The sequence below is a fragment of the Mytilus californianus genome, unplaced genomic scaffold (genome assembly GCF_021869535.1).
Source record: "Mytilus californianus isolate M0D057914Y unplaced genomic scaffold, xbMytCali1.0.p SCAF_6, whole genome shotgun sequence".
Lineage (NCBI taxonomy): Eukaryota > Metazoa > Mollusca > Bivalvia > Mytilida > Mytilidae > Mytilus > Mytilus californianus.
The window spans coordinates 55,194,436-55,207,303 of record NW_026262712.1 but is presented as its reverse complement, the minus strand read 5'-3'; the positions used below and the strand labels follow the sequence as shown (position 1 = coordinate 55,207,303).

Here is a 12,868-nt window from a genome sequence, read left to right as displayed (position 1 = left end):
TCAGATTGAAAGATATCCCAATCATCGGATCACTTGCAGACTATCAAATGTGTTTGTTTTTTTTATCTCGCTTGCAACAAAAGTTGCGTAAAGCAACGTACAGGGATTGCTTTTCCAGCTGCGGAATAATTGTTAAGTTTTCTGCTTCAGATAGTTTGATAGAAGTATTTGTAATAGCTTATTGATATTTAATACACAGTTGCATTACTATCAGCACATATCAGTTTGGTGGCTATTTCAAAGCCTTTCCCCCCAATGTCATGGTCCAGTGACTTTGAATTGATAAGAAATTTTCCATCTTAAGTTTTCTGCTTATGCTAGTTTACTAAGAACTACTTGTGATAGATTAATGATATTTTGTGTGAAATAACATTAATTTCAAATATTAATTGATATTTAATACACAGTTGCATTACTATCAGCACATATCAGTTTGGTGGCTATTTCAAAGCCTTTCCCCCCAAGGTCATGGTCAAGTGACTTTGAATTGATTAGCAATTTTCCATCTTAAGTTTTCTGCTTATGCTAGTTTACTAAGAACTACTTGTGATAGATTAATGACATTTTGTGTGAAATAACATTAATTTCAAATATTTATTGATATTTAATACACAGTTGCATTACTATCAGCACATATCAGTTTGGTGGCTATTTCAAAGCCTTTCCCCCCCTAGGTCATGGTCCAGTGACTTTGAATTGATTATCAATTTTCCATCTTAAGTTTTCTGCTTATGCTAGTTTACTAAGAACTACTTCTGATAGATTAATGATATTTTGTGTGAAATAACATTAATTTCAAATAATTAATTGATATTTAATACACAGTTGCATTACTATCAGCACATATCAGTTTGGTGGCTATTTCAAAGCCTTTCCCCCCTAGGTCATGGTCCAGTGACTTTGAATTGATTAGCAATTTTCCATCTTAAGTTTTCTGCTTATGCTAGTTTACTAAGAACTACTTGTGATAGATTAATGATATTTTGTGTGAAATAACATTAATTTCAAATAATTAATTGATATTTAATACACAGTTGCATTACTATCAGCACATATCAGTTTGGTGGCTATTTCAAAGCCTTTCCCCCCTAGGTCATGGTCCAGTGACTTTGAATTGATTAGCAATTTTCCATCTTAAGTTTTCTGCTTATGCTAGTTTACTAAGAACTACTTGTGATAGATTAATGATATTTTGTGTGAAATAACATTAATTAACGAGAACGTATATACTACTAGTCAGTTCTAAAATATATTTATCTGAATTGTATACAATCTAATGTATAAAAGGCATCACAAACACGAGCCCAACGTACGATACTATTAGTTATCTTGGTGTAATCAGGGGTGTACAGAATTTAACACTGGTGTGGAAAATTCATACACCCTGAGGCGCAGCCGACATTCATACACTCTGAGGCGCAGCCGAAGGGTGTATGCATTTTCAACACAGGTGTAAAATTTAACTTTTTTAATTCGAAAGTCACTAATCAGTCTTATGAAGACAAAACGAGCGGCTGGTGACATTTTTATAATACTGGTATTTATGATGAGATTATGTATCCCCTTATACACACTCTTAAACGGAACTCTACTTTTGTAAGAACATTTTCCAGCTATAACAGAGTAGTTCATTACAAATATGGACACAAATAAATCGATTTGAAGACAGCAAACATTAACACATTATTCTGACTCCGATCCGACTATAGTGTTTGCTCCTACTCCTAAATGACACGTGCTCAATTAAGACGCATCAAATAACAATGTCAAGTCTTTGGTTGGACTCGGCTGTCCTGTCAATTTGAGATTGTGAGTTCAAACCCCCCACGAGGCATTTGCGTTTGACTCTTATCTTAATTGACTAGAATTGTCAGTTGTCTTGCCGAAGGTCGGTTGTTCTCTCCGGGCACACCTGCCTCCTGCACCAATATAAATAGCCAATAGTGATGAATGTGGCGTTAATCACCAACAATCTATCAATCAATCACAGAGTTGCAAAAGTGATCTTTGGTGTCTAAAATCTGTAGATTTCAGAGTATGACAGAAATAAGATTTGAAGAAGATGGATTATATGTAATATTAAAACAGCCCAATAATCAAAAGGCAAAGAAAAAAAAACAACAACACACAAGCCAAAAACCATCTAAAGTAAACGGTTTTCAATGAGAGACATATATATAGTCATTTCAAGTCATTCACTTCTACAACCTTATAGGCGTTAATATATGCAACTGTAATGAAATTGTAGCATATTTCAAATTTTGATATTCATGGAAGCTCTTTCAAAATCTTTCATATCTTTCATTTTTTTTTTTATATAAATCTAGTTTCGTTATATAATGTAGTTGAGGTACTATTTAACGTTGTTTCATTTTTGTTACGACCAAACAAATTGAAAAGTGCATTTTTCTTCATTACATTTGTTCAAGTCTATAAAATATATGTGTATGTGACTACACAGAAAAATATATGTGTATGTGACTACACAGAAAAGAGCCTTGATGGGGTTTACAGAATTCAGAATAATATTGGCAAAAAAGAGAATATAGGGCAAATAGTGGATAAAGGGCGTACAAAAATAAAGGGTAGAGCTTAATATTTCAAAAGAAAAGAGAATACAGATGTGCTTATATATATATATATTGGTATTCAGAAGAGAGAATATGGACAACACAAAAATATAGAGAAATAAAGACATGTAGCCCACCACACATATACACACACAAATTATAACATTTAGATAAATTAATTCATTTTTTTGTATCTCTTTTAAACCACATACCGCATGTTCTATGCTGTACCCTCATGTACATGCGATAGAGACTAAAAGCATTAAAAGAAACACAAAAAAACTGTATGAGTGGACTAAAATGCATTTTTTCAGATCTTTTCTATAACATGTATAAGTTACTGTAGGCTTATTTAGTGACCAACGGTATAGGTAATTATCCCGCTTCCTCTAGAATCATTACTTTTCTGTCTATTATTATTCTTTCTTTCTATTTGTAATTGTGCCAATTTATCAGTTGGTTATCCAATTTCACCATTCTATATACTAGTATTCATTTTCGTCATGTTTCAATAAACCTTTTTTTCTCGATTGCAGTAACAACATACATGATTGTGATTCTTATAAAGTATATCTAAGGTATTTTCCTGTATGTGCATGTATTGTCTGTTCTTTTATTGTATGCGTTTTAATCTACTGATAGACACTTAAGCTATGTTCACACTGCCGATCAGATCAACTCGAACAAGCCCGATCAAGACATATTAAGCTATCGGGAGACTTGTCTGACTCATTCGACAAGAATGTTAGGGGTGGTCTACATATCTCTAAGGAAGAATTTATAGCCATCGTGGTCATCTCTGTTGAGATCTTGCAACAGTCGTTCATGCCTGCTTATCTAGTGGTCACAAGGTAAATCAGCCGCTGCCTTCTTTAGATTTATGGTCGTCCGTTGATATCTACGCCTTCTTGTTCGTCTTCTACGCTCTCTTCAAGATATTGACCTGTCTTCCTGGAAGTCCTAACCAAATTAGAACATGATATAGGTTTAGATAAGCATTGTGTACAAGTTTCATAATATTCGGTTGAGGCAAACTAAAGAGAGAGAACGGAAAATAATTGTTCCGGTGTACGTACGTACGGACGGACATGGGTAATACTTTATGTCCCCTTCGCTGCGGCGAGGTTTAAAACATTCACACGTTTTTGTATTGAAATTGTACATACCCGATCAATTCCCAACTATCACTACGATGAGGTCGATCCTGTCTGGTTGAGATCGGGCTGAGATTGAGCATAGTCGATCTGGGCAGGCTAGTCGAGTAAAGATCTTGTAGATGTCGTACTGTCGAATAGCTGTCGGGTAGAAGTCGTTAACAGGCCCGATCACGAATTTGGTTGCGCTTGGTCGTGGGAATTTGGTCAATCGGGATTATCGAGTCGATCTGATCGGCAGTGTGAATCTAGCTTTAGATATAAGTATACCAAAAATTAGTTTAACCTCGCCACAAATATTGTTTATGTCTCAACTTCGGAACCTCTTTTGGTTTACTATAAAGTTTTGATTGTTTCCGTTTAATATTTATTCACAACTTTATAGATAGAGGACTTATATCAATTACTGAAGACAGTATGGTCTCTTAGCTGTTTTTTTGTCGTTTGATTGCTGTTTCGATGACATATACCTCACATTTCCTTTTATTCATATTGAAGATCAGTTTCGTATACATGTGTGTTTTTTTTCCACCTCGAACGATTGCTTTACTCAGTTAAAGTTACTAGTATAATCAACATTAATTTCAATGGTGATCCACTAACAAAAGTGATAGTAATAGTGGCTATTCGTTTGGCTCTAGCCGGACAAATAGTCAAAAATGTCAATTCGTCCGGCTAGATTCGTCCGGCTAGCCGGACAAATAGGCAAACATGTCTAGCATTTTTACGGTATTTTGCTATTTGTCCGGCCAAAATATATAAAGATGAAGATATAACATCGTGTTTTTAAGGAGAAAAGTAAAGGCTGAGTAGTTCTGAGAAATATTGTCCAACATTGTTTTATGAAAAAGATTTCATTGAAAAACCTAGGTGATTGATTTGATCACCGATCGGACTTTTATATTGATATTTAGCTCGAAGTTTTAGTTCATGCTCATAACATATCATGCTAAACTTCTAAATATGCATGTAAAAGTTAACAATGGAATTAAACATGACATACTCTATCGAAATTGGACGGCCTTACTGTCAAAAACTGGTCTTTGCAATAGCGGTAGCTTAGTGTCAAAATAAAATTACACAGATCAACGGAATCTAAAAATGTGTCAGTATGGCAGGAAAAGAGAATAACGTTTTGTATATATCTAAATCTCGGTTGCTCGTTTATTCGTTTATCTCACAAAATATGGGTTATGCATGCATATGCATTATTGTCGCAATTACAAGATACAAACCATTGAGTGCAAATAATATTTAGAATGGAAATGGGGAATGTGTCAAAGAGACAACAACCCGACCATAGAAAATGCATTTTCTTCAAAGTATACAGCTTAATTGTTATAAAATCTATGTCTTTTAGGGGAATGGGGACATCAAATACCTCTCCCATTATATCCGCTTGTGTATTTTATGCAAATGAAGATATGGATAAACATTGAGCGCTCACGAACATGTTTAACTTCGCCACATTCTTCATGTGCCTGTCCTAAGTCAGGAGCCTGTTGTTCAGTGGTTGTTGTTAGTTCAGGTCTGCTTCATATTTTTCAAGTCGATGCCTCATATAGCCAACCATAATGTCTCGTTTGTTTTCTCTATTGAAGGCTGAACGGTTGCCAATAATTGCTGACATTTACTTCAGAACTTTGGTGGATAGTTGTCCAATTGGCAATCATACCACATCTCCTTATTTTTCTATAAAGCTTGAAAAGAATTGAAAGCAAGTGGAACATGACAACATGGGACACTGTCTGACTATAGGCTATAGAGAATATAAACAAGTCATGAATTTTTTGGCAGTGTAACCCCTTCCTGTTCATAACCATTTACTGCTTTATTTTCGAAACTTTTCCTCATAAACAAAGATTTCTGGTTGGTGCTTTTTCAGCAATGCCATCTTTTTACTTTTATATGGTTACGTTTCTAGACATTTTTAATCAATTCTTCTCATAGTTGTTCTCATGAAACCTTCAGTGCCTGGGCCAAATTTGTGTTTTATCTTTAGACAGACTTATTATATTTGACAAGATGATGTATACCAGTAACCATGTATGACATATCATACTTATCTCGACCAAAGACCGCAAGCTCAAAATATTTGATTTGTGTAGGTAAGGATTTGTATATTCAGACGTTACAGATTCTTGGTGTAGGCTTTTGATATTTGTCACATGGGTGCTACAACTCAACACAATGTGTTCCATAGCATTTAAGATTACCTCTGAACTTGACCTTCAAGTTTAAATAATTGACTTTATGTCTACTCCGAAACCATATTCTTGCTAGACAAACTTTTTTATGCAACTTTGGGTTTGTGTATTAGGGTCATGTTCACCCCTAATATAACAAATTGTTAGTAAACCCCATATTTTCGTACACAGTATCAGAAAAATGGAAGCAGGTCTAAAATGCCTACCAATTCATCTGACAAGGGTCAAATTGCTAACCAAATATGGAGTCATTCTGTTCAGTATTTTTTCTTAGAAAAGTGTAATAACAAGTTTTCAACATATTATATTAAACATACATGTATATATGAAAATCTATTAAATGGCCAACAGGAGGTGGGTGTCTGAAAATTTTAAAATGAGGTCAAGGACAATGGACAGAAATTTACCAACATAAGGCATCTGTATGCAGGATATGAAATGAGGTATTAAAGTCTTATACCTTCTGAAATATACAGCTTAAAACAAACAGTTTAAGCTGTTGCCACTAGATGGGCATCAATTTGTCTCACATTATGTGACTCTTCACATGCAAGGCAATACAAACATCCAAAAGAAGGATTTTGACAGTTTGGTCCAGATTGGCTCAGTGTACATTCACAATGCACAATACCTATTAATTGTGCTTTATACAGTCACTGACCATATAAAGCTTTGTTTTTGGTGTTGATAATGTGCAAACTAGCAAAAAATGAGGATCATGGACAGACAGATGGATGTTGTCTCATTGACAATTATACCATATCTCCTTATTTTTATATAGATGGACAGAGTGATTCCTATAATACCATCCACAAGCTTTACTTGTAGGGAGCAATCATAACAATTTATTTCAAGACATGTAAATTTATGTTATATATAGTAGTTAAATTCAAAGAAAATCAAAATACTATCAACAACATTAACATCAAATATCATATTAAACAATCATATTTTATAAATAGCAATATATATAGTATATACATGTATATAAGAACACATAATAATAAGAATTGATCTAAATACAAATACATAAACAACTGGAAAGCTCTAAGGGGCCACAATGTTTTAAATCATTGAGAAAAAACTTATCAATTTTATTGAAAAAGAAGCTATACAATTATGGCGATACATACTTAATTGGGAAAAAATACAAAGATCCATTTTCATGACAAGTGTCAGCAAAAATATTTGGTTTTAAAAAGACAAAATATGCATCATAATATATAAGACAGGCTTTACTAACCCTGAATTACAAATGACATTTTCAAGTAGTATTCCTTGTTCTTTGCTTTATCAAATACAAATACTTTTGTCTTAACAGAACTGATAACCTTTAAGCAAAAAATGGCAAAAATAATGAGGAACAATATGATAAATACTATTGGACATAATGTTGGAAGGGAATGTTGTAGGAGGTATCATCTTTCAAACTTTGATGACAAACTCTTTACTTATTGATTTGCTTACATCTTTTACAATACCAATGTTTAGCTTTAGGAACAGTTTTCAAAAAAACACATAGCAAGTGGTTCCATCCTAGACAGGACGAGCACTTAACAACATTAGTTTTCAAATTCAAATCCATAGTGCATGAACTACATTTGTGAAATGAGTTTTTTTTTATTTCTCATAACTACACTCATCACATCAATCATTGCTTCTTTTGTAAAAAAAATTTCAACAATTAAAAGGTCTACACGGTCATCAAGAGCACTTGAAAAAGCAAAGTCCTGGACTTCATTTTGAAATACTTTTTCTTTATCATCAAAAACTGTTCTTCCTTTTTCATCTCCAAGAATCCACTGTAATATTGCTGTAGGAGAATAAAAACCATGTAACATTTTTTTTTAAATGTCATAAAATATCAAAGCCAATATTCCTTATACATAAGACATACTCTTTACTTTTATCTAAAACAAAATATTGCTTTTCCACACCAACAAGAAATGCTTCCATAGAAAACTGTGACCAGCTCACATTTTCATTTGTCAGTGAACTCCAAAACTTTAGATAAAAAACCCTTATTAGGAATATATTTTAAAAAGCTTACATCATAATGAAAATGTTTTTTTTTTTATTTACTTGTTGATGTGAGCACACATCTATTTTATGAGGCTAGCTTTAACCAGAACTATAACCTGTCAAACTACCTTAAACCAAACTCTAATCTCATATTGGATAGACATATAAGTACATTTCAAAAAATAAGTCCAAATATTTTATTTTGAAATTACCCTTTCTAAATTTGAAGTAGAGCAAACATTTAAAAAACAATTGTGATTACCTAATTCTTTTGCCACACTACTTTTCTTGAAGACAGGCTGAAGTTGATGTCTTTTGATTTCTTTGTTATACCAATAACAGTTTTCTCACTGCCTTTTGGTCGTCCTTTCCTGGATAACTTTGGTGGATACTTTATGTCACTGGGTACTGAAATATTGTGCAACAAATACTATTATGTGTGACAATTTGACTTACAAATGCTTAGCCATAATAAGGAGTGCGGTATGATGCCAATGAGACAACTATCTATAAATTAAATGTCACCAATAAATGTATCAACCAATTATCTTATTTTCAGTCAAAAGGCCACTTCAGAATTAGTTTGGTATATTGAATATGGGGGCAGATTTTTTTATATTTATAAAATATTGTAGCACATTAAAAACTTAATTGTATTTTCTCATCTTGGTTAAAATCTTCATCAACAGTTTCAGATTTGTTATGTATATAAAACAGTATTTAGAAACATCTTAACCTAATACGCTGTAGCTACAGTCTATGATTTATTAATGAGAAGAAAAATAAATTAATATCTAGTTAGAGAAGGAAAAGCTAAACATTAATTTTTGTTGGCTCTTGCAAAATTCTTACGCCTTAAAATTATTACTTACAAGACACATACTTATTTCTGCATTCTTACAGTACTTACCAATAGGTTCTAAGTTTTCTGTACCATCATCAGATGAACATGTTTTTATTATGTTCTCTGTATCTACTTCAAGATGTATTCTCTCTAAAAAAAAAATAATACAGTATATTATATGAATGTCTCTTTCTTTTAAATAAAGGCATGTTTAAAATAATTTGAAATAGATAAAAACTGAGCTGAATTTTCCCCACACATTGATTTTTAAATTAAAAAGAGTTCATTGTCGTAATCTGTATTTGGCAACATCAATGTTTTAACTGCATACATAAGAACTTTATGTATATCAAAAATAAGTTTATTCTTTTTTTTAAGCATTTGCTTGTAATAGACTCTCCAAAAATATGAAAAAGAGCTTAAGTACAAACCTTCTGCAATATCAGTTTCATTGAATTCCAGAACAAATGTTATTATATTGTGTATAAAGCTAGCTACATCAGGTGTTCTATAACTTATTTCTTTGTACGAGTTGCATATGTAAATGTAGCCAATATTGTACGTTGTTCTTCAGTCAACTTTCTTGTTTTATCTCTATAATCTTCCACAGCTGAAACTGGGTTTCCAATTTTTGGTAAAGATTTTGTATGTCCACCTCTGATAATGAAGTCTTTAATTTCTTTATCCATATTTTGTGTATTGATTAATATTTTCTCAAATTCTTCTTCTGTAAACTTCAACAAATCTTCACAATTTTTTTCAATAAGATTTGTGCCATGATTGGAAATTACATCTATTCTAGGTTTCTTTGTTTGTTTATTTTTCACACTGTTAGGATTTGAGGTATCACTATTCTTTCTCTTCAAATTTGAAATGTCTTGATTGTTCTTTGATGTTTTGCCTAAAAAGTTAAAGTCATTAAATTATGGAAGCTTGAACTAACAAATTGTTTACTTTGTAGGTTTTTCACATTTATATGTCCCTTGCAATTAATTTTATAAGTTATCATTAATTAATATTAGAACCCCATGAAAAATCTTCAAATGATACAATTTATTTGTAAACACATTGTTTCTGGAACAAATCTTTTCATGAAAAAATTAGGTATAAATGCACTGATACAGTAATAGTGAAATGTTTAAAATCTGAAAATGCAACTATAAAACAAACCTTTTATACGCTTTAATTGCTGATCTACACAGAAAAATAATCTCATTTTATAACAAAGAAGCATTCTGTTACTAGATAAAAAGTCACTGCTATGATATATGATATAGCCAAGACTGAAGGGTGTTCAAAGTGAAGATAAAGACCACCAATCGATAAATCAAAATAACCAATATAAGTAGTTGTACTAACTAATTGATGGTAAATTTCAAACGACTCATCCATAGATGGTAAAAGAAGAAACAATATTAGGAAAGGCTCAGAAAAAAATAGTGCACACTATTGTAAAAAATAAAATAAAAGTTAAACTGGTCTATAATTTGTTTACTTTTAACAAAATCTATTCATATACATGTATGTTTCCTACCTTCAAAGATTCTTATGGTGCTTTCAACTGTTAACCAACCCTCATATGTGAAATATTGTTAAGCATCGGCTTGAGTAGTCAGGTTTAAAATTAATTCTGCATATGGTATTAGGTCTTGCCATATAACTTGAACCTCATCTTCATCAATCTTTGATGAACCTCTTTCTGCTCTTATAACTGCAGCGTTGTCTGCTATTTTGAATAAAAACTCTGAAAATATCAAAATCGTTCATTTATACACAAACAATAAAGATATGAAGAATGCATTTATTTAAAAAAAAACAAAGAAGAATTAAGACATTAAGATCAACATGAAAGTAATATTTCATTGGATTTTTATTTTTGATTGTTTTTTATTTGTTTTGAATTACAGTAATTATCAAGAATCATTTTTAATGACTAAAAGGAACAGTATATCCAGTGAAAGCGTATTTACAATAATATCTTAATCATCAGAGGCAAATAATTAAGTAAATATGTATCATATTTAACATGAATTAATTTTCATTATTCATATCATTACCTTGAATGACGGTTGCATCAGGTGCATCTGAATCCCTTTCATTATTAATCCTACTTGTTGAAGGCTGACATATTGGATCTGTTTGTCCTTGTAGTATAACTGTTGTAGAGTTTGTACTTTACCTACATATTGTCCATCTTTCCTGCTATAAATTGGATCTGCCTCGTGATTATTTGAAAATAATAGCATGCATATATGCATATATATTCATATATATAAATATATGAATTTAATTTTCAAATTGATCCATGCCAAGATAGACTGAATGTTGATTGTTGCTATTTTAGACCATGTATATTTATTGTTGCTTGCTTAATGTTCAGTGGCAATTATGAACATTCAGGATGAGAAATTTGTACCAATTATAGAAGTATAGACGTATGAAATACAATGTATAAAAACTATTCTGCAGTAGAAACTGATCTGATTACATTTGTTAGCAATAAAAAATGTAGTAAACACTCCTTTATGATTATTGACATATACCAAAAACAGTTTAAAAAAGTAAAAACCTTGTTTATGCAAAACATCCGCAGAAATTGGTGTACTTTTATCTGTTAAACTTATTTTTGTTTATCTTTTAAATTTTTCAAATCTCAAAAAATGTTAAATGCAGGGGCGTTACTTAAACAAGTTATTTTTTTTAAGTTACTTATATAAATAATTTTTGTTTTTAAAAATAATAAAATTACCTTATAGAGTTATTTCAATTTTCAATAGAAACATAGACTAAATGTAGTTTTCGTGAATTTGTACATCATTTTAATTCATAAAATAAAGAATTCATTTGATCTGAGAGGAGTATAGAGATAAAGGGTTACTTAAATATTTATGGCAAAAATATTACTTGAAAAAGTTATTTTATACAGTTGTGAAAAAAAAAAATAGTAATTAAACTTTTTTAAGGAACACATGTAATTGATTTGGGTTGCAAATTATAAATAACTTCAAGTCTTAATTAATACACAAGTATCCATCTATTTATATCAGTCTACCTTCAAGATTTTGGAGGAAAATGATAATTAAATAGTCCTAAGAGACCAATCTTTGACCCAGAGGCTTCGGTATGAAAGATAAGTGCGTCAGAAAGTTAATTAGTGTTTCGGATGAATTAGATTTTATATTTCATGAGAAAAATAACCAGATGACTGTGAAAGTTGTTAAAGCTAGTAAAATCTGTATTATTGGACACCTATAAAAATAATATTCAGAAAAGTTACTTATATAAGTAATATTCAAAATAGCCTCGTTTTCAACATTACTTGTATAGGTAATTTTAATTGTTACTTAATGAAGTAGTGCCCCTAAGTATAAACAATTTTGATTTTAGAAAATTAATTTGAGAAATACCTTTTCAATTGAAAAAGGCAGGCGTTGTGAAAGTTTGCATTATATTAGAAGATGATATTCATCTATTATTCACTTGCCAAAAAATACATGTAAAAAATAACTTAACATTGAAAGAATAATTTAAAAGGTGTAACATCAAAACAAATAGTCATCAGAAAATTTTTACAAAAAAAAAGTTAGGAAGCTATATGTTCAACTAGTTTTATTATTTCATTTTATTTTAGAATTTCTTGTCATAATCACAGTTATAAAATTTGACAAACACATATATTTTACCTGAGACACTTTACCTGCAAGTTATAATCATCCCTTCGTAAATTTTACGGACGCCATCACGATTGGTTGACCGTTACGGAATAACCGTTTCACAGATGATATCGGATATGTTCCTTATGTCGTAACTACAATACCCTTCCCTTTTCACGAATGTGACTTACCGAATTAGACTATTTACCGGATTTGTAATAACATAAGCAACACGACGGGTGCCACATGTGGAGCAGGATCTGCTTACCCTTCCGGAGCACCTGAGATCACCCCCAGTTTTTGGCGGGGTTCGTGTTGCTTAGTCTTTAGTTTTCTATGTTGTGTCATCTGTACTATTATTTGTCTGTTTGTCTTTTTATTTTTGGCCATGAAGTTGTCAGTTTGTTTTCGATCTATG

At 31.5% G+C, this 12,868-nt stretch overlaps 1 long non-coding RNA gene across 1 annotated transcript; it reads right to left on the bottom strand.

The window, feature by feature from the left end:
• Positions 1-8,267: 8,267 nt before the first annotated feature.
• LOC127705742 (uncharacterized) lies at positions 8,268-9,716 on the bottom strand. Its single transcript, XR_007983973.1, has 3 exons — positions 9,229-9,716; positions 8,864-8,947; positions 8,268-8,361 (listed from the first exon to the last, which is right to left on the bottom strand). It is a non-coding gene; the product is annotated as an uncharacterized LOC127705742 (long non-coding RNA).
• Positions 9,717-12,868: the final 3,152 nt, after the last annotated feature.